Consider the following 26666-nt stretch of genomic DNA (forward strand, 5'->3'; position numbering starts at 1 on the left):
TTTGTAAAACCAGCTTTTTCTGCATCCATGAGAGTAAGAAAAGAGAAATTTAACTTAAATTTAATTAATAAGACCTAGGAAGCCAACTTGGTAGGATTTTCTCTGTTCCTTTCTCCAGGTTTCTTTAGGTTTGATTTCCCTTTTATGGCTTGTGAAGAGAAAGAATTTGAGCCATACCAAGATATCCCTGTAAACCGAGATAACTTTGGATCTACAGTTTCTAATCTTGTCAGAATCTATTTCTTTTTGTCTTGACCAAGATTGGAGATTCCCTATCAAGGAAACAAGTGTTTTGCACAAGGAAGCTGGAAGTATCTCCTAAGTAAAACATATTGTGGAAAATAGAACCAAAGAGACATTCTTATCAATGTTGTAGATTTGCTTTTTGTGATATATTAGGTCAAAATATGAGTGGAAACCATATTAAGTCACTCATCATTTGAAACAGAATATCATGCCCCTGTCAGAGTCTGAATCTGCGGTAGGCAGAAGATGAGCTGGAACATGAACTGACACTGAGTGAGAGGCCAGCTCCATTGGCCTTGGAGGAAACTGGGGAAGGACAGAGCCAGTCCAGGCAAGGCTGTTCGGAATTAGCAAGGCCTGCAGGCAGAGAGGAGAGACAGAGCTCAGACTAGGATCCCCTCCTGATGCAAGGGCTAGGAGAGTGCAGACAAGGCGGGATCAGTGCAGGCAGAGAAGGCCACGTGTGAGGAGAGTGCCCCAACCAGCTTCACCAGGAACACCTGGGGAATGAGACTTAAGGAGACGCCGTGGGGAGGGGTATTTGTCAGGAACAAACGCCGAGTTCCTGAAGTGTTGTGTGTCGACATTTGAACTTGCCAAGAGTCCTTGCATTCCTTGTTGGTGTTCTGGACTAATCATCTGGATCTTCTGCTTCCTGAACTCCTTGCTTGGCTCTTGTTTTGCCAAATACATTTGGGATTTATTGCCGTGCAGCCTTGGTGCAGACAGAGCTGGGCTGGATTAATTGCAGCCAGAGGCTGCTTGAGGTTTGTGTGGGAGTTTGTTCTCACTCTGTTTTAGGACTTGCCAGTAACGTGGGAGCATTGGGGGAGATTTGGAGCAATAAAGGCGCTGTTTGAACTGCCAGTTGTTTGTGTTATCTCTGTGCCGTGCCCTGGGTCATCACACAGAGACTTCAACCAAGAGGAGTTTTTGGTTGACCTAAGAGAGCTTTCTGTGTATGTGTGGTGCGCAAATTTAGAACAATGGAACCATATTATTATTTATGTGATTTCTGATTGATTAGGATAATTAAGGAGCCCCTTTTAGAAAGAGGAAGAGGAAAAAACAGCAGTAAATTGGAAAGGGGGTGGGGAATTGCAAATCCATTGACATATGAAAAGTCATCTACAATTATAGTTCTGAAAAACTCAACAATAGCAACAACAATGAAGATTAGAAAAATAAAAGAAATAAAATTTATGGACTCTACTATTTGGATTACTAGCCCGGAAATATTTTTGAAAAACTCAGATTCGACTCTGTCTCTATTTGGAAATTAATATTTGTCTATTTTTTACAGGAGGAAGTGCATGAATTGAATTATTGCATATTCTGTACTTACTAAATTTTATCGTCTTCCCACTGCTACTATTACTACTATATAAATAATATATACAAAAAGTGCATTCAGAAAAATCACCATTTTAAAAACAAGGTGTTTTTTTAAAAAATGTACTTAATATAATACTTAATAAATTCTCTTTGAAAATAATATCTAAATGTTGTTAGGGAGATTCAGCAGGGGCATCCATTAATGAGAGCATATACCACAAAAATATTTATGTAAGTAAAAAATGGCATAGTCAAACAGGCTTAAGTTGTTCAATTGCATTCAATATTCTCCTTCAGATGATTTCTGGTGAAGCAGGAAAATCAGATTAAACATAATTTGGTTATGAAAGTATTCAATAATTGAGCTAATTAGCTTGAATTTGTCAGTCACCTGTGACCTCTTTTTAGTTATACTTCAGTTAAACTTTGCCATGCAAAGGAGGCAGGAAAAGAAGAATTATAAATCAGTCTAAGCTTATATATTGTTCCTATATTGGGCCCCAAAGTCTGAGTTGTATTAAGATGTGGAATAACTCAGAAAACAGATTATATCCTTGCAAGGTACATAGATACATAGATACATAGACTGCAAATCTTGAACTGATTACTTGGGTATGGCCATGGAACAAAAGTAATCACAAAGGAGTCTTTTTTAGATCTTCTTCCAAGACAATTGGAGGACCTTTGTAAGTCCTCTAATGCCTGGGTAGGTTCAGTCATAAAGACCTATTCCAGGCAATCAACAAGTGTTTTCCATAATAACCAGCTTTGACTGACATGACTGCCTGACTTTCACATTTCATAAGGACATGTGACAATATGTAAAATAATAATACAATAGTCCCTAGTATGTTAACAGTACATTTGCTTACAAACTAAGAGTTCAAATCAAGGGAAGAGAGGCAAGAAAGCTGTCTGAGTTAGATAAGGAAAATGTAGGATTGATGTATATCAGGTTGTTGTAGACCAGGGGTCTGTAGACTCGCGGCCCACAGGCTGGATGCGTCACACGCTGGCCAAGCCCACCCCCATTTTAGCAAAAGGGAAAAAATTCACGATATGTCACATGATGTGAGAATTCGAGTTTGACACCCCTATTGTAGACCATGCAGCTGAAACTCTGGAGTCCTTTCTCTAAATCTCTGGAGTACTTTCTAGCCTGTTTAAGGCACCAGGCTAAAAGCAGAAGAGTGTAAGTTCAAGTCTTGCCTTAGCCATGAAAAACACCTGGATGACTTTGGGCCAGTCATTCTCCCACAACCCAACTCACCTCACAGGGATGTTGTTGCAGGGAAAATAGAAGGAGGAAGGTGTGTTGGATATATTGCCACCTTGAGTTATTTGTAAAAATAAAGGAAGGATATAAATGAGCCAAGGTGGTGCAGTGATTAGAGTGCTGTACTGCAGCTACTTCAGCTGACTGCTAGTTCAGCAGATCAGCAGATCAAATCTCACCGACTCAAGGTTGACTCAGCCTTCCATCCTTCCGAGGTTGGTAAAATGAGGACCCAGATTGTTGGGGGCAATATGCTATTTAGTATACTGTCGATTGTTGTAAGCTGCCCAGAGTCCTCGGAGAGTGGGCGGCATAGAAATATGATTAATAAAAAAAATAAAAATAAAAATAAATATAAATAAAATAAATAAATACAGAATAGTGTGTTGGAGTGAAAAAAATTCTGGTTTAAAGAATTGCTGTATATATATATATTACAAAATTCAAAGATCCAGCTGCTTCCAGAATTCAAGAATATTGAGACCATGGATTTCTGTTAATTCTACTAGATATCAGAAATCACAAACTTACCATACAAATATCTATTTCTGGTTACATTTCTTTCCATACATCATTTTGTTTTCATTTAAGCAAATAATTCACACCAGGTAGACATATTATTGTTGTTCCCTTTGTTCATCAGTTGGTAGCCAGAAATTATTGGCACTTTCCAGCAAATAGTTTTAATGATCACTAGTCTATCAATAAATTTTCAGTCTAATTTCTAGGTTAGAAATTAAATAAGCAAATTCTTCACTGAGAACCAAGAGGAAAAATGATGTAGGGACAGAGAATTCAGTCTAATTCTAAAATAGTGAGTAGGAAAAGCAAAGAATAATATGGTCTGAGAAAACCACTGCATCAAATTTTATAGACTAAGCAGAAAACAAATGATGGCACATGCACCAATCTGAACATTATAGTGGCTATGGAGACCCAGTTTCCACAGTTTCTGATGGCAGTGTGGGACAAAATAGTTGGAGAAGATGGTTATGTGGAAGATTAAGTCACCTAGGTAAAGAAGACTACAGATGAGATTAGGCAATTGAGATGAAAGTTGAAGGTTATATATCAAGGCAACACTTAAGCAAGAGTGAAAAAATCGTACTGAATTAACCTAAAAGATTTTAAAATAGGGCAATAGATTTGTTGGGCCTTAGTTGATTAAATTTTGAAAAAAGAGTAGAGAGAAAGTAATCTAAATCTTGAAATCAGTATATTTATACACAATATTGTACTGTGTTACATTTAAGCCTCACTGGTATATTATTTTCTGTTGTTTTTTCAAACAAACAAAAACATCTGATTCAGGGGAAAAATAATATTTAAGAGGGAAACTTCCATTTGTAATTTAAAAGCATGGTTCTCGTCCAATATACACTTAGAAATGCTATTTTGCATTGTCAACATTTCTACTTTCCACATCTCAGAATAAATGTTCCAGCTGGGCAATTGTTTAAATTTTAAAAAGGGTGCAGTCTACAATCTTCATCTCATAGTCAAGTAGAAATTATGTAAGATATTTGGTTCAAAGGAGATATCATTTTACAGCATTTCAAAAGAAAAAACCCAAATGGTTGTATAAGTTTTTTTAAAAAAAAATAATACAAAGAATGAAAAACATATGGTAAATTGTTCATTTTTAAAAAAAACGGGTATTATTCAAAGTCACAAATTTGTATTGCCACTTCAAATCCCTTATTAAACAGTTTTCCATCAAACACAAGTTAATTTAGCTTTTTTTAAAGTTCTGTTATTGGCATTTATCCAAGTTGTTGTTGGTGGTGGTTGTGAAATCCATTGGTACAAAATTGTGTCCATTCCTATTTCATTTTTTGAAAAATCCAAATTTTGGACAATATAAATATATATAATTTAAAATGATACATGTTGTTAGTGAGAGTCAGTTTGGTGTAGTGGTTAAGGTATCCGAGTAGAACCTGAGAGACCATGAGTTCTAGTTCCTCCTTAGGGATGAAACCAGCTGGGTGATCTTTGCCATTCACTTTGCATCAGCCCTAGAAAAGAGACAATGGCAAACCCTTTCTGAAAAACCTTGCCAAGAGAACTACAGGGGCTTCTCTAGGCAATTTCTGAGAACTGGACACAACTGAAGAAATAAAATTATTACTATTCTTTAATGGCTTTGAGTACATTTGTATAGTGAGAAAAGATTATAATTGATATATCTTAGGCCTGAATGTGTATATTTGCTGCTCCTGTAATTTCTCAGAACTGCTTATTTTTAATCCTATATTGCAGAATATGCACAATCTCAGAAGAGTAATGGTTTTCAAACATTTCCCATTTTCATAACTTGTTGATATTTGAGGGAGTGGAGAGAAGTATAGAAAAATAGATATGGAGTAATATGAAAATTGATCGAGAGAGTGAGCCAGGAACAAACCTCCACTTAGACATGGAATTCATGGAGTGGATTTGGGCCAGTCTCTAGTTATTTCCTTACAGGTTTAAGACTGTTCAGTGTTTCAGAACAGAGGCTGAAAAGGTGCTTTGGAGTATAGAGGATAAACATGTAGCACTTGTATGCAATTGCATAAAGCAAAAGCATCTTTCTACCTTAAGCAGTAGAATTCCCAGCAAAGATACATTTTATTTAAGGAATTGCAAGTAGGTGATACCCAATCTTGCTACAAAGCATATTTTTGCTTGCAAATCCGAAGCATTACATGAGCCTTTTTTGAGCCTATTATGGATGTAATAGAACTATCAGCCAAAATATGTTTCAGACGTAGAGCCTTTTGTGATACAGAGGGGTCAATATGCACCTTTAGGTTTCAAAGTGGATCCAGTAATGAAGTCTTTAACATGAACTGAATATTCAGCCAGGTGGATGGCCTATCCATCGACCTACCTTTTTTTCTTTTCAGGATGAAGTTTGTTTCAAGTCCTACTGAAATGAATCTTTGAAACCATGTTTAATTAAGAATGATTTAAATGGGATAGCCAATGCTCTCAGTCAGCTTATCCAAAAAAGATCATATCTGCCACCAATCTTTATTTGCTGAAATCTCCCAGGTCTAGGCTAAGTTTCTTCAAAAACAGTTAGGTGATCAGTCCCCTTCTCAGTCAGTGACATAGCTGGACATTCCTTACTAGATTTAATAAGGCATGAAAAACTATAGTTAAGTATAGCAATGACCAGCCAAACTCTGCTATGCACCTTCTGAATGTCTTGACTTTCCAACAAGTAAATATCATTAATCAAAACTGGACTAAAAATTTTCACAATTTTGGTAATAGCACATTAATTTCAGAATACAAGTCATGATGACTGTCAGTGACTGATGTTATTCTTACAGTATTTTGTGAATATATCAAGAATTTTACATGTTTTGTGGGCCAGACTACAAGAAGTCTCTTTTGTTACTGCCATGGAAAAAGCTGGATAACAAGCAATTAAGTCCAGTCCTCTAACTTCCAAGGTTGTTTTACTGCCTCCTCCCCCATTAAATACTTTAAAAAGCCACACTTAGCTATGGTTAGCATGACAATTACTTTGGAGATCTCGTCAATTGCCAAATTATCCCTCCAATCCAGAAAGCAACTAAAGCTTTCTGTCATCAGTCAGAAAATCTTAGGGAATTGATGGCTAACCTTTTCCAGACCAAGTGTCCAAAGCATGTGTGTGCACCCAAACCCCCAAAATGCAGTGCACATGCGGCCCCATGCATGTGCCCCATCCTGCGCATGTGGCCCTCTGCATGTGCCATGCCCCCCATGCATGCACATGTGGCCGCCCTGCACATGCCCCACCCCACGCATGCATGCATGCCCCCCACATGTACCCAATGCCTGTGCATGCACATGCAGCCCCTGCACATGCCTCATCCCCGCACATGTACGGCAGAGACCCGACGACCAACTAGCCAGTGGGAAGATTGCGCACATGCATAGCGAAGCTGAACTGGGGCCACGGCTCACATCCCCACAGAGAGGGTGTTGCATGCCACATGTGGAATACATGCCATAAATTCGCCATCATGGTCTTAGGGCCTTCATGAGTTAATTCATGCCCCTTTGCTTAATGTAGAAAAATTCAGTATTGCAAATCTAGCTATAAGAAGGAATAGATGTAAAATCTCTTTTGACAAAAAATTTATCTACAGTAAATTTGTGCATAATAGATCAATGACAAATGAGGTCAGACCAGACTTGTCATGATAGAGATAAATTCTAATCTGATTTTAACATGTCTATTGAAAACCTCCAGGACCATATATCTTCTATATAAGTAGTTGTTGACTTAAAACATTTAAAACTATAGTGACTGTTCAAAGTTACAATGGTGCTGAAAAAAGTGACTTACAACTGGACCTTACACTTACAATTGTAACGTCCCTATGGTCACATGATCAAAATTGGGCACTTGGCCTCTGGCCCATGTTCATGAGAGTTGCAGTGTCCCAGGATCATGTGATCACTATTTACAATTTTTTTTAGTTGGTTCCAACAAAGTCAATGGGAGAAACCAGCTGTATGATTCACCTAATAGCTGCAGCAAAAAGTCATAAAATTGGTCATGACTCTCTTAACAACAGAAGTTCTTGCCCAAATTATGGTCATAAGTCAAGGTCTACCTGTATATTTAATATTTAATCTGAGAACAAATTTTCCTAAGAGATTAAATGTCAACCTGAAGCCTTCTCCATTCTGTCACCTACAAAATGGTTGGGATCTGTCCAAAAACTCCATAAAGAATCACATACTTATTAGTTACCCTTGCCTATATAATCCCCTATAATCAATTTTTAATTGTAAACTACTAAAATCAGGTTTCTTCCTGAAAATAATATGGATGTATCTTTAAGAAAATCATACCTTGGCCAAAACGTCTTATTTGGTCAGAAAAAAGGTATACATTTATTGTTGACTGGAAACTCCTTATGGATTTTTGCCTAAAACAGGAAAATAAACTAATGATTTACGGTCCTGATGATTAAACAGGATAAATTATAGAAAGAATAGAGTCATGTTATAACCTTAGAATGAGAAGTAAGTTTATAATAGTATTTAACTATGTAAAGAAGATCAAAAGCCACTTCTTTATATCTTTTTCTTTTACTTTTTTCCCCTTTCTTGTGCTTTTAGCTTTTTCTTTAATTTTTTTTCTTTTCTCCTTCTTACTTTACATCTAGCTTACATTAATTTCTAAATTTCCTTTTTAAACTACATATATGTTAAAGAGAAAATCGTATCTCTAAATTGGTTTTGATAAATAGCAACTACAAAATATGCAAGTTATTCGCTTTCAAGGTAGCCTACTTACAAAGTGCATCTTTTTTTACCTATTTTTCACTATACAGTATATGCATACCGAGGGTAAATGAAGACTAGTCAAAGAACCTTACATGCCACACTACTTTTACAGTAAATAAAAATGACTTCAATAAGTTTACTTTCAAATAAATGTTCTAGCACTGAAGGTAAAACATTTTAAAAATGTATCAGCTGAATCACACTTCTATAAAGTAGATGGTTCTGCGGAAAATTAAACAGTTAGGCATCAACTGAAATGGCACCCTTGACATATTACTCATCTGTAAGACAAGTTGGATATTTGACCAGAAGGAGAGCCAGAGGAGTCTGCTCTCACCTTTGAAAGGTGCAAAAGCACCATGAAAGGAATTGGGTTCCACAGCTCCAACCCATTTCTTCCCTGAAAGAGTCATTTATTATCCTCTGTATCTCCCTCTGTGGCTGAGGAAGGGGGAGAAGTTCTCCCTTTCATTGGAAAAGAATGAGGCCGTCTCAAATAGCAAATGTAGAGAACTTGCAAAAAAAGGGGGGGGGCATATGGTCCTTTATGAGGTGTGTTGTTTATTATTTTATTTTTTGTTAGTTTTAATTTATTGGAGGAAAAGGCACCAAAATATCATAGGCAAAATCTATATTAGAAGTGCAACCACCTACACGAATATTAAATTTACTATTTCATTGCATCATGCCAGGTAATGAAAACTTGCTGATAAATATTTATGGTACTGTCTTTCATTAGCAGAAACTATTTTAGTTAATTGGATATTATCATGAAACAATTATTAGACTAGTTAGTTATCCAAAAATCTAAATTCTACAGCAAATCTTTCAGACCTTTGGGAAAGGAGCTCCATTCAGAGAAAGCTCAGTCTGCTTCCACATAAAGTGGGCAAAAGGATGCAGCAAAAGTGGACAAAAAATGGCCCTTGATACTCCTCTGGTCTTAGAATTCTTGTTGTAGAAGCCAAAACTATTGGCTTGATTAAAGAAGCCGCAACCTTTCCCCCCACCCCCATCCCCAAATTACCCATTTTTATTTAATATTTTTATACCCATTTAAGTGGTTGCTTTTTTTTTTTAATGTATTCATCCCAAAAAAACCCTAAACCGCAGCTATGATCAAATGGCAATCTATGAGAGGCAGTCAAGACAGAAAGATATAAACACAAGACAGGCGGAAATAGCTTATCTTCAAGTATTGTAGAACAGTTCCTCACTAGACACCAACGGAAATGGAGGCAATGCAAGCATGATAAAGGCATACATGAGTTACAATATACTGTAGCTGGCTATTCCTTGCAAAGGTTATATTCCTTTCCCCAACTACAGGTTGACACAGGAGACTGCACCATAAAAAAAGCTCTGAAAATGACCATCTTTGCACTTTCTATTAGGTCTAGAAGGTCTGGGTAGCAAAAGTCCAAACTGTTACTAGAAGGCAAAAAAATAGTACCAAAAACCATATAATGGTTATTTGGCATTCTGCAGGCTAGATTGACAGTCCTACTTTCTATGCCACAAAAATCCTACTCTTCTCATATGCACTTTTCAGTGCTGGATAGTTTCACACATTCCAATTTTAGAGGTGCAGAAATAAGATAGAAGGCCAATTGCTTTCTTGCCTGCAGAAGTCCAGAATGCAGGCAGTGAGACAGGAAAAAAACACACCCCACCTTTTGACCAGCAACTAGTGGCCTTCCTGATTGTTGCAGCCCTACCAACTTCTCTTATTTCCAAATTGGAGTTCCACAAACTGCCATCCAATCACAATAAGAAGTAGCCCCTCTTCCACTTACTTGGTTGAGAGTAAATCCTAGTGATCTCAAAGGAACTTTCTTCTACTACTTAAGAGTGTGTTTGTGACCCAGATGGGATTTGAAACTGGGTATACAAATCCAAAAAAATCCAGTTTGGTATACTGTAGTGGTTAAGGCACACAGATAAAAAATGGGAGATGGTGAATTCTAGTCCCCCACTTTAAGCACAAAGCCAGCTGGTTCACCTTCGGCCAGTCTCCACCTTTCTCGCATCTAGGAAGGAGACAATGGTGAACTCCTTCTGAAAAACTATCCCAAGAAAAGCCAATGTGAGGAAGGACTGACTAGAAGACACACACACACACACACAACCCCCACCATCCTCAGTGCTGATCTCAGTGGGTAGCCTTAGGGGTTGTGTCACACTCTGGCTTGACCAGAATTTCTTCTTTCTAAACCCAGAACGAGAGCCAGCTGCCCAGGCGTTTCAGGTTTCCCATTAGAACCTCATTCATATTGTGCCTGCAGAGACATTCACCACCCCAAGCCCAGCAAACCTTCCTAAGGTCATGGCATGTTTCCATTTGATTTATGTTCACTACTCCAGCAGCTATGAGGATGTGGGTTTTCCGCCTTGCCATTATCTCTAATTGCCACCTTGTTAATTTGGTTAGCGCTCCAGGGTGCCTCTGCTCACATGGTTGGCAGGCAGAACCTTCTAACCCCAACCTCAAAGCTCCAGCCTTGGCTTTTGGTTGCACTTTTTGCTACTCTTTACCACAAAGGAAAGGTTGCTTCATTGTCTCGGTGCTCTTAAAAAAAAAAAAAAAGCAGAGTCCCAACTCCAACAAAGCTGGGAGGTCGATTTGAAGCAGACAGGGCTCCAGAAAGGAGGCGCTGCTCCAAATTGTCGACACCCAGCGAAACTCGTGCCGGGGTCGACCCTTTGCTCCGCACCAGCGGGGAAGAATAAGCCAGTGACCTGGCCTCGGATCTCCCCCCGGCTGGTCTGCAGACGACGCAAGCGCCCTAATATCGCCGGTGAGGGAGACGGCAGGCAGGCGTGCGGGCGAGTGCGCGCGCGGGAAACCCCGGTCCGGCTGGCTCATTGACGCGCGTCGTTCGACAGAAAAGGGAGAGGTTTTTAAGGGACCGTCCGATTTTGTCTCTCGAAAGCGGGAGGCGGCTTTGCACTCCCAAGCTTCACCCGGCGCTACTTCTACAACAAAAGCCGAGCTTTTCTTTCCTCGCTGCCGCCCTTCAGGCAGACGCTGCGCAACAGGGCTTTTAGCAAAGGTGGCATCTGACCTCGCCTGCCATCCCCCCCGCAACGTCTCGTGGGAAAAGGAGCCCTTTTAACTCTTTCTTCCCGCCCGTGTGCTGTTTGTTTTCCTTGGAAGGGAGCCTAGCGCGATCTCCCGAGGGAAACTCAGGATTGGCCGCGAGGTGAGGGAACGACGATATTAATAACAATAACAATAACAATAAAAATAAAAACCCCTCTTTTTTTCTGCTCGGAAAAACCTAAACACCGCCAGGCAAAGGTAGCAGATGAAGAGCATCTGTTCCGGAGCATGTCAGCTGTCGCTTTATTTTAAAAAAATAAATAAATAGCTTGGCCAGATAAGAGCGTGGCTTTCTGACGTCAGGTGGTTGCCCCCTTCCTTTGGCCCGTAAAAAGAGGTTCCCGCCAACGCTTCCCTGAGGTGTGGGACTCTGCTTCTCTCGCAAACGCGGCAAAGGGGGCGGAATGAAGGATTTCTTCCTCGCACTTTGAGCCGGCGGCGCCTGGAATGAAAAGCGCGGGGTCAACAGTTTGGCTCCTGGGGATGCGCGCAATTGCTGAGTCCGATCCTAACGCAGGCTGCCTATGCCACACACCTAGGAATTGGCCTCTTTCAATGCTCTTGGGCCTGCTTACTTCAGAGTAGATGAGTAATAAAACCCAGCGGTTTGGTGCCCTGAAAGCAACGAGCCTCACATAAGATCAGCGCAAGTTGGTTTCTCCTTCCGCTTTTGGGCTCGTTTGCTCGCTTTCGGCCCGGATATTAAGGTAAACCGGCTAGCCGCAAAAGGCAACTCGAGCCACGTCCATTCTGATAATAATATATTTTTTAAAAAAGTAATTGAGCCAAAGCTATTAGTTTTTAAAGCCAGTTTATCGAGGTAATCACGTTCATCAAACCTTTAGTTGTAAACGACCGTTTGAGGCTTTCCAGTGGGATTAAATTGGATTATCGCCAAATTCTTTAATTTTGTCTAAAGAATCAGAAAAGCATCGGGTTTAAGAAACCCCGTTTGCGAGGTTGTCTTGGAAGTGGAAGAACGCAAACCCACGCACGCCGCACATGATGGGGTCCCGTTTAAATGAATGGGAACTGCCCGGCGCCCTTTATCTGAGCCAGCAGAAGTTGGGAAAAGGGGTGAACCCCAGCAGTTTCTTACGGCACAAATAGAAAGAGGAGCTCGTCAATAAGGCTCCTTACAGCACTCAAGGCAAAATACTATATGCAACCAGGGGTGCTCTGGATGCCACTTGCCCGGCGCTGCTTCTAGGTTTATTAATGGGTTCAAAACCTTTCCTGCGTTTGTTTCCAAATCGGCTGCGCTTTGCTTTTCCGCGCCAAAGTCACCAGCCTGCGGGGCATTTACGAATGCTTGTCTCTGAGCATGTCCAGAGTGGGCTTTGCAGATTTTGAGAAAGGGACTTGAGGGTTCCTTCCGGACACCTCGATGCTTCTGCTTGAAGGGCCACTGCACTCAGTTACCATCCAAAGAAGAGAGACTCGCCAAAGCCTCGTGAGAATGAGGGACGCGCGACCTTTGCACTGAACGCGGCCTTCAGATCCAAGGACCGGGACTGCCTCCGGTTTCCGCTGGGTGCGAGCGGAACCTGCCTCTTCCGAAAGAGCCGAGAGACATGGGCCCAGTTCCAGCCAGCGGGGACTTCCCAGGCCAAGGCGCTTTCCACTCACTCCGGCTGAGGTCAACGCGAGGGCAAAGGCGGGGAGGGAGGGAGCGGCCGGCTGCGCGATCCGCCTGCACCGCCCTTACCTGGCCGCGGGGCTTTGTTTTTCGCGCTGGCTCCTCTTCGTGCGGCTGTGCCGGGTCTCGCCTAGGGATCGGAGCCGGTTCCAGGAAGTCGCCCTCCAGGTCTTCAATCACCGCTAGGCGTCAACTCCAAAGCGGGAGTCTTCCCTCAACAACCCCCCCCCCCACTCCTTCTCGGCCCTAACCCGGATCCCAGGAGTTGGCCGGCTTCTCTTCCAGGGGCGGCAGGTTGTTGCCCTCGACGGCGCAAAGAAATAAGTCCTTTTGGAAACCCAAGACATACCCGGTCTTATTTTAGCCCGCCACCTTTACTCGGAAGTAGATCTGGCTAACTTCAGTAAGGCTGAATCTCCGATAAACATCACAAAATGTTCACCGAATTCTGGATCCCGTTGACAATGCAAAAGCCAAGTGGCTGGGAAATACCTAGCTGAAATAATAGTTTTATCTTCCGGCTATTTGAAATTAAATTAAAGAAAGAGCTACCGTGGGATTTTTTTTTTTTTAGGAAGCAAAACAAGAAATATTCTAACAAGAATTCCCCGACGCACTTTATTTTGTGAGATGTTCGTATCCCGACAATGCTAACCGTATTGATCATATTCTCTTGTTTATTGCACAATTGCACTCAAGAGCGTGGTGAATCTTTTTTTTTAAGTGAAAAGGTGTACCAAATAAATTAGTTTGATGCACGGGGGAGTCGCAAAAAGGAAGGAGGCCTTTTACAAATGCCAATCCGGGCCATTTTCACCTCGGATCCTCCCGATTTCTGTCTGCAGATGAAGACCCCGTTTTCTCTTTTCCTGCTCATAATCCTCCCCCTCGTGCCCGAGACGAGGAACCAGACCGGATAGTTGAGCCCGGCGACCCCCCCCCCCTCACCTTCTCGGCCTTCCACTCAGCTGGGCCGCGCGCTCGGAAAAGCCAAGCAAAGGCAGAAACGAAGGCGGCTTGTATTTCCCTTTCCCCCACATACACACACCCCCTCCCGCCTCTTTCCCTCATAATCTTCAACTGGCCTAAGATTAATACCAGGAGGTGTCCTAGGAAGGAAGGGAGCTGCTCCTCTAAAGACCATCGCTGGGATAATTTACTTAAGATGTTGACAAGACTGTCACGAAGCCTACTTTTTTATTATTACTATTATTATTATTACTATTATTATTATTATTTATTTATTATTATTATAGTTAAGACAAGCAGTGGCACAAGGCAGGGAGCGTTTGATTTTTTTAAAAAAAGTAAGGTACATTAATTTTATGAGCTCCTTTCTCATAAATATTGTTGTTTGCACTCCCTCCCCCGCTCTCTGTGACGGGAGGGGGATTTGCAATGGAAATGATGCCTTTGTTTCAAGGGGGAGAAATTCTCTTTGCCGCTGGAATAAATTCTTCCGCTCCTCCCATTTACACTTCATAAAAATAAATAAATAATACCCGACGCTTTTTGTCCTTTTTCGCCGCCACCAAAAAAGAAGAAAGGAAGATCTCCTTTGCTTCGCTTTGTTGTGTCTGTCTTTCGCTTTTATACCCTGAAACCTACTAAACCTGCCGGTTCTGCTCCTAAAGCAGACAAAATAACCCTTTAAACTATAAATATTTAACTGTACCTGAGTTTATTCAGTGGCCCGAGTGTCTCTTTAAAGGCAGGTGATTTATGCTTTTATTTGTGCAGTTAAACTGTTTGGCTGCCTTCCCTCGCCTTTCCAACGCGAACCGTTCAAGTCCGCTATCTCTCCCTTTTAGCTGCAGCATATCCGAGGGGGCAACTGAGCCTCATCCCCTCGAAAAGAGGCATTTGAGGAAACGCCTTTGCCGCTCAGAGCCACCCAGAGATCCTCAGTCTCTTAAAACCGCAAAGATGGGGACATTCCAGCATTGCTGGAGCAAGAAAGCGGCCGGGCTCCAAGTCGTAGATTGGCTCTTTTAGATGCCTCGGAAAGAGCCAGGGTGGCCCGCTCTTTCCTTGCATCTGAAATCCCAGGACCTCTGAGGATTCCCCCCCCCCTGAAACTTCATCAGCTTTAACTGCTTTAATTTTGAATTACATTTATTCGATTCGAGTCTACATGCAGGACTCTTTTGGAGGAAGGGTGCTTGGGGAGACAAGGCTTTCAGCCCCGAAGGAACATCAACGGGGTTATTTGTCAGATCTAATCTGGAAATCTAACATCCTAGAGTTGTGGCAAGTAGGAAGGACACGAGTGCCACGAGGAAGGGTCCCCGCTGAAATCCCTTCGGCTGCTGGATCGGCCGGTTTCCACACCGACCCCGCCGGACATTATTCAGAATTTATTTCATTCTAGGCTTCCTGCAGTCCTGAGTACGTTCTTGAGCAGCTAAGAGGGCTCCTTCCTTTCCAGTACGATGAGCGTTGAGGAATGCAAAAGCTTTCTTTCCCTCTTTTCGATATTTGTTTTGTGTTGGGCTGGGGGGGGGGAGGGAGAGAGAGAGAGAGAGAGGTCTTAATGGGGTTTCCAAGCAGCTGCCTATAATAAGATCATACAGCTAACGGATAATGAATAAATGGAGAGCCAGCTTCACGCTGGCACGTTTCTTGGTCCCTCTGTTGTTGTTTTTTAATCGCATTTCGTAGTAGCACTATAAAAATGATATAAAATACGGGTCCCTTAAAATAAATGCATAGCCTTTATGCCAGAGACGACCTCTTTTAAAAAGCCCCGTCGGAAAAACACGTGGTTTCCTCTGTTTGCGACCAAACAAGCGGCGCTTCGGAGGGACGCCGCGTTTCCCACCTTGGCGTTTCTGTACTCAGGGCCAAGAGCAGGTAACAACTAGGAGGAGGCCGGTCTCCGTTCAACTCCGAAGAAAAGTGACGTTTCACAAAGGCATTTGGAGAAGGCCACCCGCTGAATGGAGAGCTTGGTGTTTTTTATTATTATTATTATTTGCAAGTCTTTTAATTTCTTTCACTATCTGATTTCTCCCTCCTCTTTCAGACAGACGCCTTTTAAAAAAAAACAAAAAAACCCCCAAATCTATAATCGGGTCCCTCCTATATGCATTTGACCCTTTCCCCCCCCGTTAGACCTGGCAGGGGACGTTGGGGGATGTAGTTAGGCAACGTAATCCGGAGATTTGGAAGGATTTGTCCTGCAATTGTAATCCTCCGGTGCCGAGGGGAAGCTCAGTGCCCGGCTGGCCAGATAAGTAGTCTGATTGCTTGCCTGCTTTCTCTCGAGTAACAACAGCCAAGACGGGAAATCTCTTAGGTTTTTTGGGGGGGGGGCGGGGGAGTCCGTGGGGGGAACGAGCGTATTTGCGTGTATTTAGTCTGAAGCGTTCGCCCGTGACTCTCCGATCCCTGTACCAGCAGGGGGCGCTCTGACGTTGTGTCTCGTTGGCCAGAGCCGAAGGAAAACGCTTCGGTTTTCTTCTCCTGGAAACCGAGAGCGTAGGACAGAGCGGCGCGGGGGGAGGGAGGGCGGAAGACTCCCGTGGTTCCCAAGCCCTCCGAGGGTTGCGGTTCTTGTAACTCGAGCTCGCCTCCGCCCTCTCTTGCTCGCACCCGGTGGCGACAGGTAGAGGCGGCTCCGGATCGCGCCCGGCTGCAGCTGCTGCGAACTTCTGCAGCGCTGAACGGACGCGGGGCTCCCCACTTTCCCGCCCTTTGAATACTTAGGCATTATGCAACTTATTAAATCCAACGATAAATTGTCAACATTTTTTTCGCCTGTTAGTTCCGCTGATCCAGGCAGGATTTATTTTCAGATCTAAGGTCCCGGAGCTATAATGCGCGATTTCTTTTCCTTAAATAAAATTGGTCAAATGTTGACAACCTTTAAGCCAATCTAACACTCAAGATTACTGATGGGAAACTAATGAGAAAATATCAGATCGTCCGGCCTGGGGGCTCCTAATTAAATCTTAGTTGATTGAAAAATAAAAGCCAGGGTTTCTTTCTTTCTATGGGAAGAGAGGAGGGAACATGCTTGAGGCTTAAAGTTTAGCCACGTTTTTACTTATATTTTAACGCCCCTCCGCAACCACTTTAATCCTCTCTCCTTTTTTTCTCCCTCGCTTGTCCCTAAAAAAAAAAAAAGCCTGACATTATTTCTTGGCTATTTGAAGACATTCGATCAGGAATTATTATCACTTTTTGGCCCAGTAAATATTAAGGCCTCTAAGCAACGTGATTTAGCTAATTAGAAAATTTACATCATTAAGTCTCAGGGAAAGCGAAAGGGAGGGAGGAGAGAAAGGAGAAAGAGAGAGATCTGTCAGTCATTTTAAAGGAGACAGGCCCTATTGAAGTGTGAAGAAATCGGCTCTAATTCAAAAAGGCAATCGGGCAGAAAAAGCCCTCAACATTACCCTGCTAGTTATTAATCAGAAAGGGTCTCTTTCTTTTTCTCCCTTGCCCAGTAATGGCAAACCCGCGGTACATCGTTAGTTTCTCCCACCGCCTCAGCAGAGTTCCCATTCAAGCTTTTTTGCTACTGGCCTATGTCCCATATTGATAGCCAGTATTTGTCTATTCAAGGCTCATAGATTTGAAAATGTTTCTATGTTAGGGAAGGAACCAGACCCGCAGGAAAAAGTCGGCTAGGCAGGCCCCCTTTTTCCAACTCAGGAGCGGCCCCCTCCCCCCTAATTTAGACGCCTCCATTTGTTTGGGGGGGGGAGAAACAGGGGTCGTAGAACAGCCTCTCCACTCTGCTTCCCATTTTTGTTAAAAGTTGAGTTTAAAACCTATTTTGCTGGGTAAATCGATCAGGCTTTTGTTTCTTTTAAAGCAGAGGACAGCTGCCCCTCCTCTTTCTTTCTCGGCCATTTCTGCCAACCAAACGGGGTCGATTTTAAGGAAAAGAGGGAAGGAAAAGGCTGGTTCTCAGGCCTTGCGGCTAAGCAGGCTTATTTGAGGTAGCCACATCGAAACCAGCTAGTTTCCCTTCTGAGAAAGTGGGTATAAAGCCCTGTCAGTAGGATTCTAAGGAAAATTAGGAAAGTTACTTAGCTGAAAATTTGTGTGCGTGCGTGCGTGTGTGGCTTGTAGGCGCGTGCGCTAAGCAGAGATGCCAAGAAGGTCTGGGCCTTGTCCAGCAGCAGATGGAAGATGCAGAGAAAGAGGCCTGTAAAAGTTGGGGCGGGGGTGGCATTTCCTCAATAAGATAATCTTTCCACACCGGTGGGTATATGTTTAAAGTAGAGAACATCTCTGTGTGTGTGTGGTACTCAGAAGCACTTAAATTAAATTCAATTAAATCACAAACCAGACTCCCATCACAATCAATCCCTACCTCTCTTTTTACCAATGCAACCTTTTCTACACGCCTTACCCAGAAACAAACCCCCTTCGGTTCAGTGGCGCCTTGCAGCCTAGCGGCGAGACCCTTTCCTCCGGACCCCTTCGCAGATCCAGTCCGAGACCCTTTGCAGGGGGAAGGCCGGAGGAAACAACCGATTAAGGGACGGCAAGGCATTGCCGTTCCCATCCCGGCCGAAGCTCATCCGCATCGACTTAATCCGAGGACGCGTTGACTTGGCTGCCCTTCAAAGCGAAGGGGCGCAGTCAGCAGCACCTGACGAACTTTCACAAACCGCGCTCCTTTGCACGTGGTAGTGCAGCCCAGCCAACGGTCTTCAAATTGTTGACTTAAAGCTTCCTGGCGATCGGCAGCGCTCCTGGCAAAAGGGGAAAGTAGCTTTCGTTCTGGAATACACCACCAGAACCTGGGAGCATGCAGCAGACACGAGCGTGTTTGTGCAAAGCAACCTTTGGGGTGTAAGGAGTCTTGGGGGGACATGTGCTGTTTTGCACCCTACAGGAAACCCACGTCTCCCTTAATCTATTCTGTCGACGTTTCCTCGGTAAATAGCCCCAGTAGCTTCCACAATCCGGAAGGCTGGGAAAGTCTGAGCGAAGGGGGGCGGGCAGCTGCTCAAGGCGGCTCCCAAGATCCTCTCTCTGGGACGCGGGAGCAAATTCGCGGGCTTCCGGGGGGAAACCCCGTCCCGCCTCAGGTAAGCTCCCAAGCTGAAGCCGGGGGAGGAGGCACTGAGTTACTGTAACAGTCCCGACGCCTTTAACAACTCACAAGTACAACACAGGCACTTTCGAATCTAATGATAGAAATATCGATTCTCTCCTGCACCGCCCCTCCCCCAAACCCAGCCGGCCGCTGAACCGTAATTCATCCATAAACTCATAACCGGATCTTAAGCAAAAAGAGGAGGGGGGGGGGAGAGAATCAGAGAGCAAAGGTGATTTCTATCCTCGAACGATTCGAAGCAAAACAAAGGCGAGAGCTGAATCTTTCCAACTTCCTTCTCTAACTGCCCCCCCCCAACCCCCGTCCCCGATACCCACCCACAGAAAGAGACAGAGGCGCAGGCACGTCGGTTTAAAAGCACAAGCCCAACAAAGGCAGATTTGGGAGCAAAGAGGTTCAACCTCCAGGTCCTTCGACGCGAGAAGACACTTTGCCCAGTAGACAATGGAGGTCGCCCCTTCTGCACCCAGCGTTTTCACCAAACGGTTAACTTAAGTCAAAACAAACAACTAGCCTCGCCGTTGGGTGATCGGCTGATTTCCCCCCCCCTCTCTCTTTCTTATTTTATCCGAAATCCATTGGCCAAGAAGGAAAGGGGTGAGGCTGGTGGGGGGTGTCATTCTCCGCTTCTCTCTTTTGTATTGTAAGCGAGAGCAAAGAAGTTTTTGTTTGGTGGGTTTTCATTGATCAGTCACTCCGAGCTAATGTAATTATCCTCATCAATAGAGGGCTGCAGAGAGAATCATTATGTGGGTGACATTGATAAATGATCACCCAAGAGCTGCCTTTTCTCTTGGGCACCCTCACATCTAACCCTCCCACATGCACGAGGTAGCCATAGAAACACCTTGAGCGCCTCCAATGCGCTGGCTACTAGTGGGAAAAGGCAGCGCGCCCCGCCGCCGAGACCCAACTTTCCACGCCTGCATCCGAAACGAAGTCGCTAAACACCTCCCCGGTTCAACTTCTGGGTGCGGGCATTGTTCGGGCCGCTCTCTGGCTCGGCCTCTCTGGCTCTCCCACTTCAGCATCTCCGGAGCAGCCACCGGAGTCCCAGCTATTGAGGGAAACGTCGCCCGGCGGCTTTGTCCTCAAGGAGTTAAATAACGAGGTTGCCTGCACTCGAGGGCGACGTGGCTTTTCTCTAAGTAATTGCGTGTAATGCAAAACCCATTAGTTCGAGAGAGGCGTTCTTTTAAGTTGCGCCGTGGCACAATGTGCAGCGTCTCCCAATCCAGCAAATAACTCAGCGGGCGAAGCTCTTTGCGAAGTGCCTCAACCTGAAATCATCATCACCATTATTATTACCACCGCCGACAAGGACTTTTCTTTCTTTCTTTCTTTCTTTTTTTCTTTTTTTGGGTATTTATTCCCTAAGTAAGACACAAAAAGAAAACCCCTTTAATCCTCTGAGTGCTTTATTTAAGCAAATAAGAAAATGCGGCGCGAGGTAATTGATTCATAATGGAGAAGCTGCAAAGAGGGTGGGGGTGTTTGTTTATTCGGTTCCTAAAGCTGCTGAGGAAGGGGGAGGTCTCCTCCTGGGTCATCCATCATGACTGTGGCAGGGACCCTGCCCAGAAGACCCACCTCCCTTCTGCCTCACTTCTCCTAAACTATTAATATGAAAATCTGCTTTATAACATCTCCACCCAGTCCCCCCTTATTCTCTCTGTGGGGTTTTCCTCCCCCTACTAAACTTGGCCAGAAACACTCTCAAAGCCTCCCCCCCTCCTTCAATTGTGTCTGTTTCTCAGGTTACAACTCTAATAACTCTCCTGCCTTGAGAATGATACCCACTTAATTTGACAAGGTTTACTTTGGAGTGAACATGCAGAAGGCTGTGGGGTAGAGGAGAAGCGAAGAATAGCAACTCTTTAAAAAGCCACAATTTGTATGAGGAATTAGAGCTCCTGGATCCTAGTCCTACACTAATATAGAGGTAAAGAAAGGCCAAGGCTGTCTTCCTAACAAAAGAGGAAGCTTGAAACATCTTTCTTCTTGGATCCACTGGATTTTCCCCATCTCGCAAAAGAGGGGATACCCACATACACCCACACACAACAAATAATGTATCCTGCCATTTCTCACAGACACTGTGATCTTTCTGTCATGGGCTTTTCCCTTCTTGCCATCCCCTTAATGGGATTTAGACTTATTTATTCATTACTATTTATATATGTATGCACTACGTATGATGCTATATGTGAATTATGTTGTCGTGATTTGTGCTTTTAGCAGTGCTCACACATGGCACAAAAGCTTTTAGGGACTCAGAGCAGCCCCTTCCTGTCCATCCTATACAAATTTGCTGGGCCTTCTGTAAGTTCATAGTATTTTCCTCTTTAGCTACAGATGGAAATTGCAATCTTGTAGTCCTATTTCAAACATACCTACTTAGATGTAAATTGCATTGCAGCCCTGGCATCAGGTCTGAAGGGAGAATTTGGGTCCTGCAGAGAAATAATGTTAAAATTTAAAACATTTATTTGGTGAAACTTTTAGATGACACTGCATCATTCACCACATATACATTTTGCTTTGTACGTGAACTGAATATACAATTTTGTCTAGGGAAAAAAATGTGTTCCCAAACCAATTTCATTTCTCCCTTTTACATTAGAAAGTCTACCAAAAACAGCTAGAAGTTAAAACTCCTGTTTTCCTTTTCAAGATTCCTTCCGTAACAAAGAATGGATCAATTTCAAGCTTTTCTTATTTTCTAGGATTACAGAGTCTTCTCTGGTTTGTTCAGGGAAATGGAAAATTAGATATCCCTCCCAATAAACAAGAGGTGTTTTCTATTTTCTATTACCTTTCGTTTCCCAGAACGTAAGCAATTTTAGTCAGACTAAAGTATTTCCTTTAACACTGTGCCGCTGTCAAAACACTATTCCCATTTTCTTTCATTTTTGACAGCTGAACATTTCTTAAATATACCCAAATCAGAATTCTCCATGCTAAATAGTAAACCTCAGATGGCACAATCTTTTCACATTATAGTGCAGCTCTACCAACATGCAGATTAGAATCTAGGTAGAGAAAAGATGCTGTAGGAATAAAAAGATTTTAGTTCATTACAAAAATAAGAAAAAGATAAGTTTGCTGGGTAAATTTAGTATCTTCACCGAAAACCCTGTATTTTGCCAAGGTCAGGAAATAATCACAACATCTGATTTCAAATATGACCATTTGGTTTCAGTTTCCTTTAAAAGAAAAAAAAAAGAAACGAGAATGTTTTGTTATTGCCCTAATAATCTAATGTTTAGTTTATATTTCCAAGAATGTAAGAACTGAATAACAGAACTGAGAATCATAAAGGTTTAAATGGAAGTTAAATTTAACATCTAATATAGAAATTGTTTTCTGTCCAAGTATAGTTGAGCTGTCTCAGCTGTGTAGGACTTCATATTCCTTTTCAGTTGTATAGCATTTTAAGACTGAAAGGTTGTTTTGCAATTGTTTTAATATGTTAAAGAATCAAATAAAAATATTTACCAATCAAGGTGAGGAAAAATGCCTGTGTGCAGCAGAAGACAATGGAAATGGTGCCCCATTTCCTGGTGGCACAAAAACTTCCCAAAGTAGCAGTTCATGTATGCCTGTATGTTCATTCCCTGTGCCATACCACTTGAAGCACATTGCTTCCCTTTCCTTATGAGATGTGGGGCAACTGGCTGATAATTTTCCTAATATTCTAGACCATTATTGTACTCCTTAACACTTATTCTATTAATTGAATTGTAGTCTTTCTGTTTCATGACATTAGATATGCTCCAGCAAAAATTCCTTTCTGCAGCTAATCTACCTACAATGAAAAGAGGTTATATTATGAAGCCACTCTACCAGGTACCTAGTGGCATGGGTGCTCTAACCATGGAGGAATGGGCAGAAATCTGGCTTGTTCTTCCTCTCCAGACCCCTGTGACTGTTTTGTTTCCAGCTCACTGAATTCCCTAACACTCATGGAATTCAGTAACACTCGGCTCTTATGAACCTACTGTAGTCTTACTCTCAATAGATCCTTTCATATGATTGATGTCATGTTAAAAAGAAACAATGTGAGAGGAGGCTATATGGCCCTGTGTGCATGGGTACAAACCAAAACCTGTTTATTCTTCTTCTGACAGTTAGGTCTCATTTTTAAGACAACATTATCAGTTTTTCTGCAGTCAGTACAGCCTATTTCTTTAGGCCAGGACAGTTTCCCATTTTGTCCGTATGAAAAACTATTGTTATCTTTGTTACATTACTTTAAAAGTAACAATAATTTGGTATATTAATTCTAAAACCAGGAACCATTATTTTCTTAGTGTGGACAAAACATAAACCAGGTTGATTAGACTTCCTATTTTGATTTCTGTATCCTGTGAAGGGAAACAAAAGGTTCATGCATATCTTACCTTAATAAGCTGAAATGCAACAACCTGATAATATTTGTCGTTGTATCCTACTTTATGTAGTACATAAAGTATTTGTATTTTGAGTACTATAAATTTATTTTAGGTATCTATGCCTGCATTGTTATGCACACATATTTAAAAGAGAGGCATAATACAGAATATTTCTGTATAAACATACTTAGAATTGCAGACTAATTTTTAGAGCTGAGCAAACCCTGGAAAAGTGCTTTGCAACATGTAGAAATATGTAACACTTCTTTTGAAATATTTTCACAGTCCTAATAATTATGATAAACATTGTCCAGCCCATTCTTATTCATTTAAAGAGGATTAATTTTGATATCTTTGTTATATATTTACATAAATAAAACAAAATGGTTTGGAAGTGAAATGGATAGGATAGGACAGGACAGGATAGGATGACAAGCAGATCTTCTAGTCCAACCCCCTGCTCAGGGGCAGGAAACCCTATACCATTTCAGACAAATGGTTGTCCAATCTCTTTTTAAAAACTTCTAATTTTGGAGCACCCACAACTTCTGAAGACAAGTTGTTCCACTGATTAAGTACATCAGACATTAAATCTATTCATGAACTAACATTAATTCATCCTACATGACAGTCTATAAGCTTTGTATTACAGTCAGTTATGGGTTTGTTCAACTAAGACTAAGGAGAGAAATTGGAAAAAAAAGAAACCCCTATTCATGTACTTCCTTTTACCACACATATGGAAACAGATATACGGTTTTGTTCTAGATATAAAGGTTACATATAATTCTAATAATATTATACCACATTAAAGGATTTATAACCTCATTTGCTATTATAAAGCCCTATAAATTTAGGTAATTTTTATTTTAGTTATTATATGCAACAAATGCAAGATAATAGCTCTTGCTATCACTAGAAAATACATTATTCTAATGATGATTAAAAACGCAAATATCTAACCAAAAAATCAAAAAATGAAATATTTATTACCGCATTTTGTGACTTAACACTTTTTTTTAAAACATAACGTCACAGTCCTCATACAAGTATTTTAATGTAAATTTTGACAAAGCTTAAAGGTAACAGCATTTTTTTTCTAGTGAGGAACACGTGCTGAGAAAGGAAGAATTCATGGACATACAATACCAATTCCACAGCAGATCTGATACTAGCAAAAACATTCTTTTTTTTCAGTTGAGGTAAACACATAGAATATCTAACATGAAACAATTAATAGACTGAACTCTGTACGAAGTTTGTTACAGTATTCTCTTGCTTTTTCTCAAGCTTTGAGTTCATCATAGAGTTCTAGGTTTGGTACAAAGACCATTAATAACTTTTTTCTTAAGGAAAGCTGCCCAACCTTCAGATTCATCTTGTCCAAAGCCAAGACTCAGAATTACTAAAAGAAGCTCCTGCTCTGTTTTTTAAATCTTCACTAGCAGGCTCTTTGAAAAAAGAGTCCAAAAATATCTTGGGCTTACGAAGCACAAACTATAAAGATCTGTTTGAAACTAAAGGACACATTTATGAAGGAACAGAACCAGGGGATGGCAAGGCCTTTACGAAACTATCTTCTGAATGATGGAAGATCCAGCAAGATTCTGTCTTCATCTCCAGGTTAGTTCTTTTCTCACTGGCCAAAGAGATCTGAAATATGTTGTTTTCTTTCAGGGATAGCGACTTCACTGCTGAACCGAAACAATCATTCTTTTGGGAACAACACACATAGTGTGGAAAACAAGGATATTTTTTTCCTTCTAAAACTATCTGAGGCAACATAACGGAGTGATCAACAGAAATATACAAGTTAACTTAGTTCCTATGTTTATATACTACAGTAGTTATAACTCTTGGAGTCTTTTTTTTCCCAGAGGATCTTTACATGGACATAAATTCTTTTCAGTGTGCCCATGATTTCATATTTCCGTTCTTGTTTCCATTGGTCCTCTGTTGTTAATGAAAAATGATAAAAGTAAAAAATAATCACAGCCGTCTGGAATTGCGTATGAAGTGTCAACATCTGGTCAAAGTCCACAAGTTTTAAAATATTTTTTTCCTTGAGTTCCTTTATACTATTTGGGCATGAATGTCCATAAGCTGTCCACCGACATTGGGTTCTATAGAATTTAACATGGTGGGGCTCTGTGCTGAAATGGTCATTCCAGGATGGGTAAAGGGTCCTCCATGCATCATCATGGCTGGGTGATGGGGTGACTTGGCAAATATGAATGGATTGGGGTCCATGTTCTAATTGAGTAGGGTGAGGGGTCATCTGGGAAGGAGTGTAACTTGATTGTGTCATACTCATACCCATAGGACCACCCTGAGATATGTAGTCCCCTGGTATGCCTTGCAAACCTAGACAGAGAGGGAAATAAATAAGGTCAGATTGCTGAACATGTTGATGATTCCACCTCTCTAAAAAGAATTGAACAAACAACAGATACTGCAAGTACTCCATCTAAATTTAGCTGAAATTCTTTGCCAATGTTTACAGGTTTTCATATTCTAGTTTGCATTTAACAAGAACATTCCATGGAATAATATACATAGCAGAACTAAATATTGAACATAACTGTGTGATCAAATGTAAGAATATTTTTTAAAATATTTGTAACTGGATTTCTATCATAACATAACATAAATATCAGATTTGCTTTTTCTTAGTCTTTTTAAAAATGTAGAACATTCTATTTTGTCCATCTTTTACATACAGAATTTTCATGATAATTTTGCTGTGAATTAAGAGATACAGATAAGAAAAATACCTACTAATAACTTGGAAATTCAAGATGATTTGAACATTATCATTATTTCTGTCACTGATGTCACCTTCATTAGAGAAATAGTCTACACATGAAGCCAAATATGATAAATTGTGAAGAATAAACCTATGCCTTTTCTACCCTATACATTCTTTCTATTCCAATATAGGTAGTAAAAGATGGTCCTATGAGATTCTGATTGTTTCCGTCACTTCTTAAAACTAGTAGTAGCTGAAGATTAGCTATTTAAAAGCATACAGATTGAAAAGAGCCCTGGTGGCGCAGCAGACTAAAGCACTGTTATTAACAGTTATTAACATAAGCTGTCTGCAATTACTGTAAGTTCGAATCTCACCAGGCTCAAGGTTGACTCAACCTTCCATCCTTTCTAAGGTAGGTTAAATGAGGACCCAGTTTGTGGGGGCAATCAGCTGACTTTGTATAAAATATACAAAAGTATGAAGGCTATTGCTTAACGCCCCGAGTCTCCGGAGAAGGGCGGAATATAAATCAAATCAAATTAAAAATATCAGGACAAAGTTT

At 41.6% G+C, this 26666-nt stretch overlaps 1 protein-coding gene and 1 long non-coding RNA gene across 19 annotated transcripts in view; both read right to left on the minus strand.

The window, feature by feature from the left end:
* The window catches only part of LOC148116427 (uncharacterized), a 44678-nt gene extending 31602 nt beyond the window's left edge, over window positions 1-13076 (minus strand). The window contains exon 1 of the long non-coding RNA XR_015733574.1: window positions 12949-13076. This is a non-coding gene — a long non-coding RNA (uncharacterized LOC148116427). The remainder of the gene's footprint in view (window positions 1-12948) is intronic.
* An 11246-nt stretch (window positions 13077-24322) lies between these two features.
* The window catches only part of MEIS2 (Meis homeobox 2), a 243304-nt gene continuing 240960 nt past the window's right edge, over window positions 24323-26666 (minus strand). For all 18 annotated transcript variants that reach the window (XM_087875309.1, XM_034417927.3, XM_087875355.1 and 15 more), the window contains one exon: window positions 24323-25716. The gene's annotated coding sequence lies outside the window, so the exon portion shown is untranslated. The remainder of the gene's footprint in view (window positions 25717-26666) is intronic.

Source organism: Pantherophis guttatus, chromosome 1 (assembly GCF_059756535.1).
Source record: "Pantherophis guttatus breed Tessera chromosome 1, ASM5975653v1, whole genome shotgun sequence".
Classification (NCBI taxonomy): domain Eukaryota; kingdom Metazoa; phylum Chordata; class Lepidosauria; order Squamata; family Colubridae; genus Pantherophis; species Pantherophis guttatus.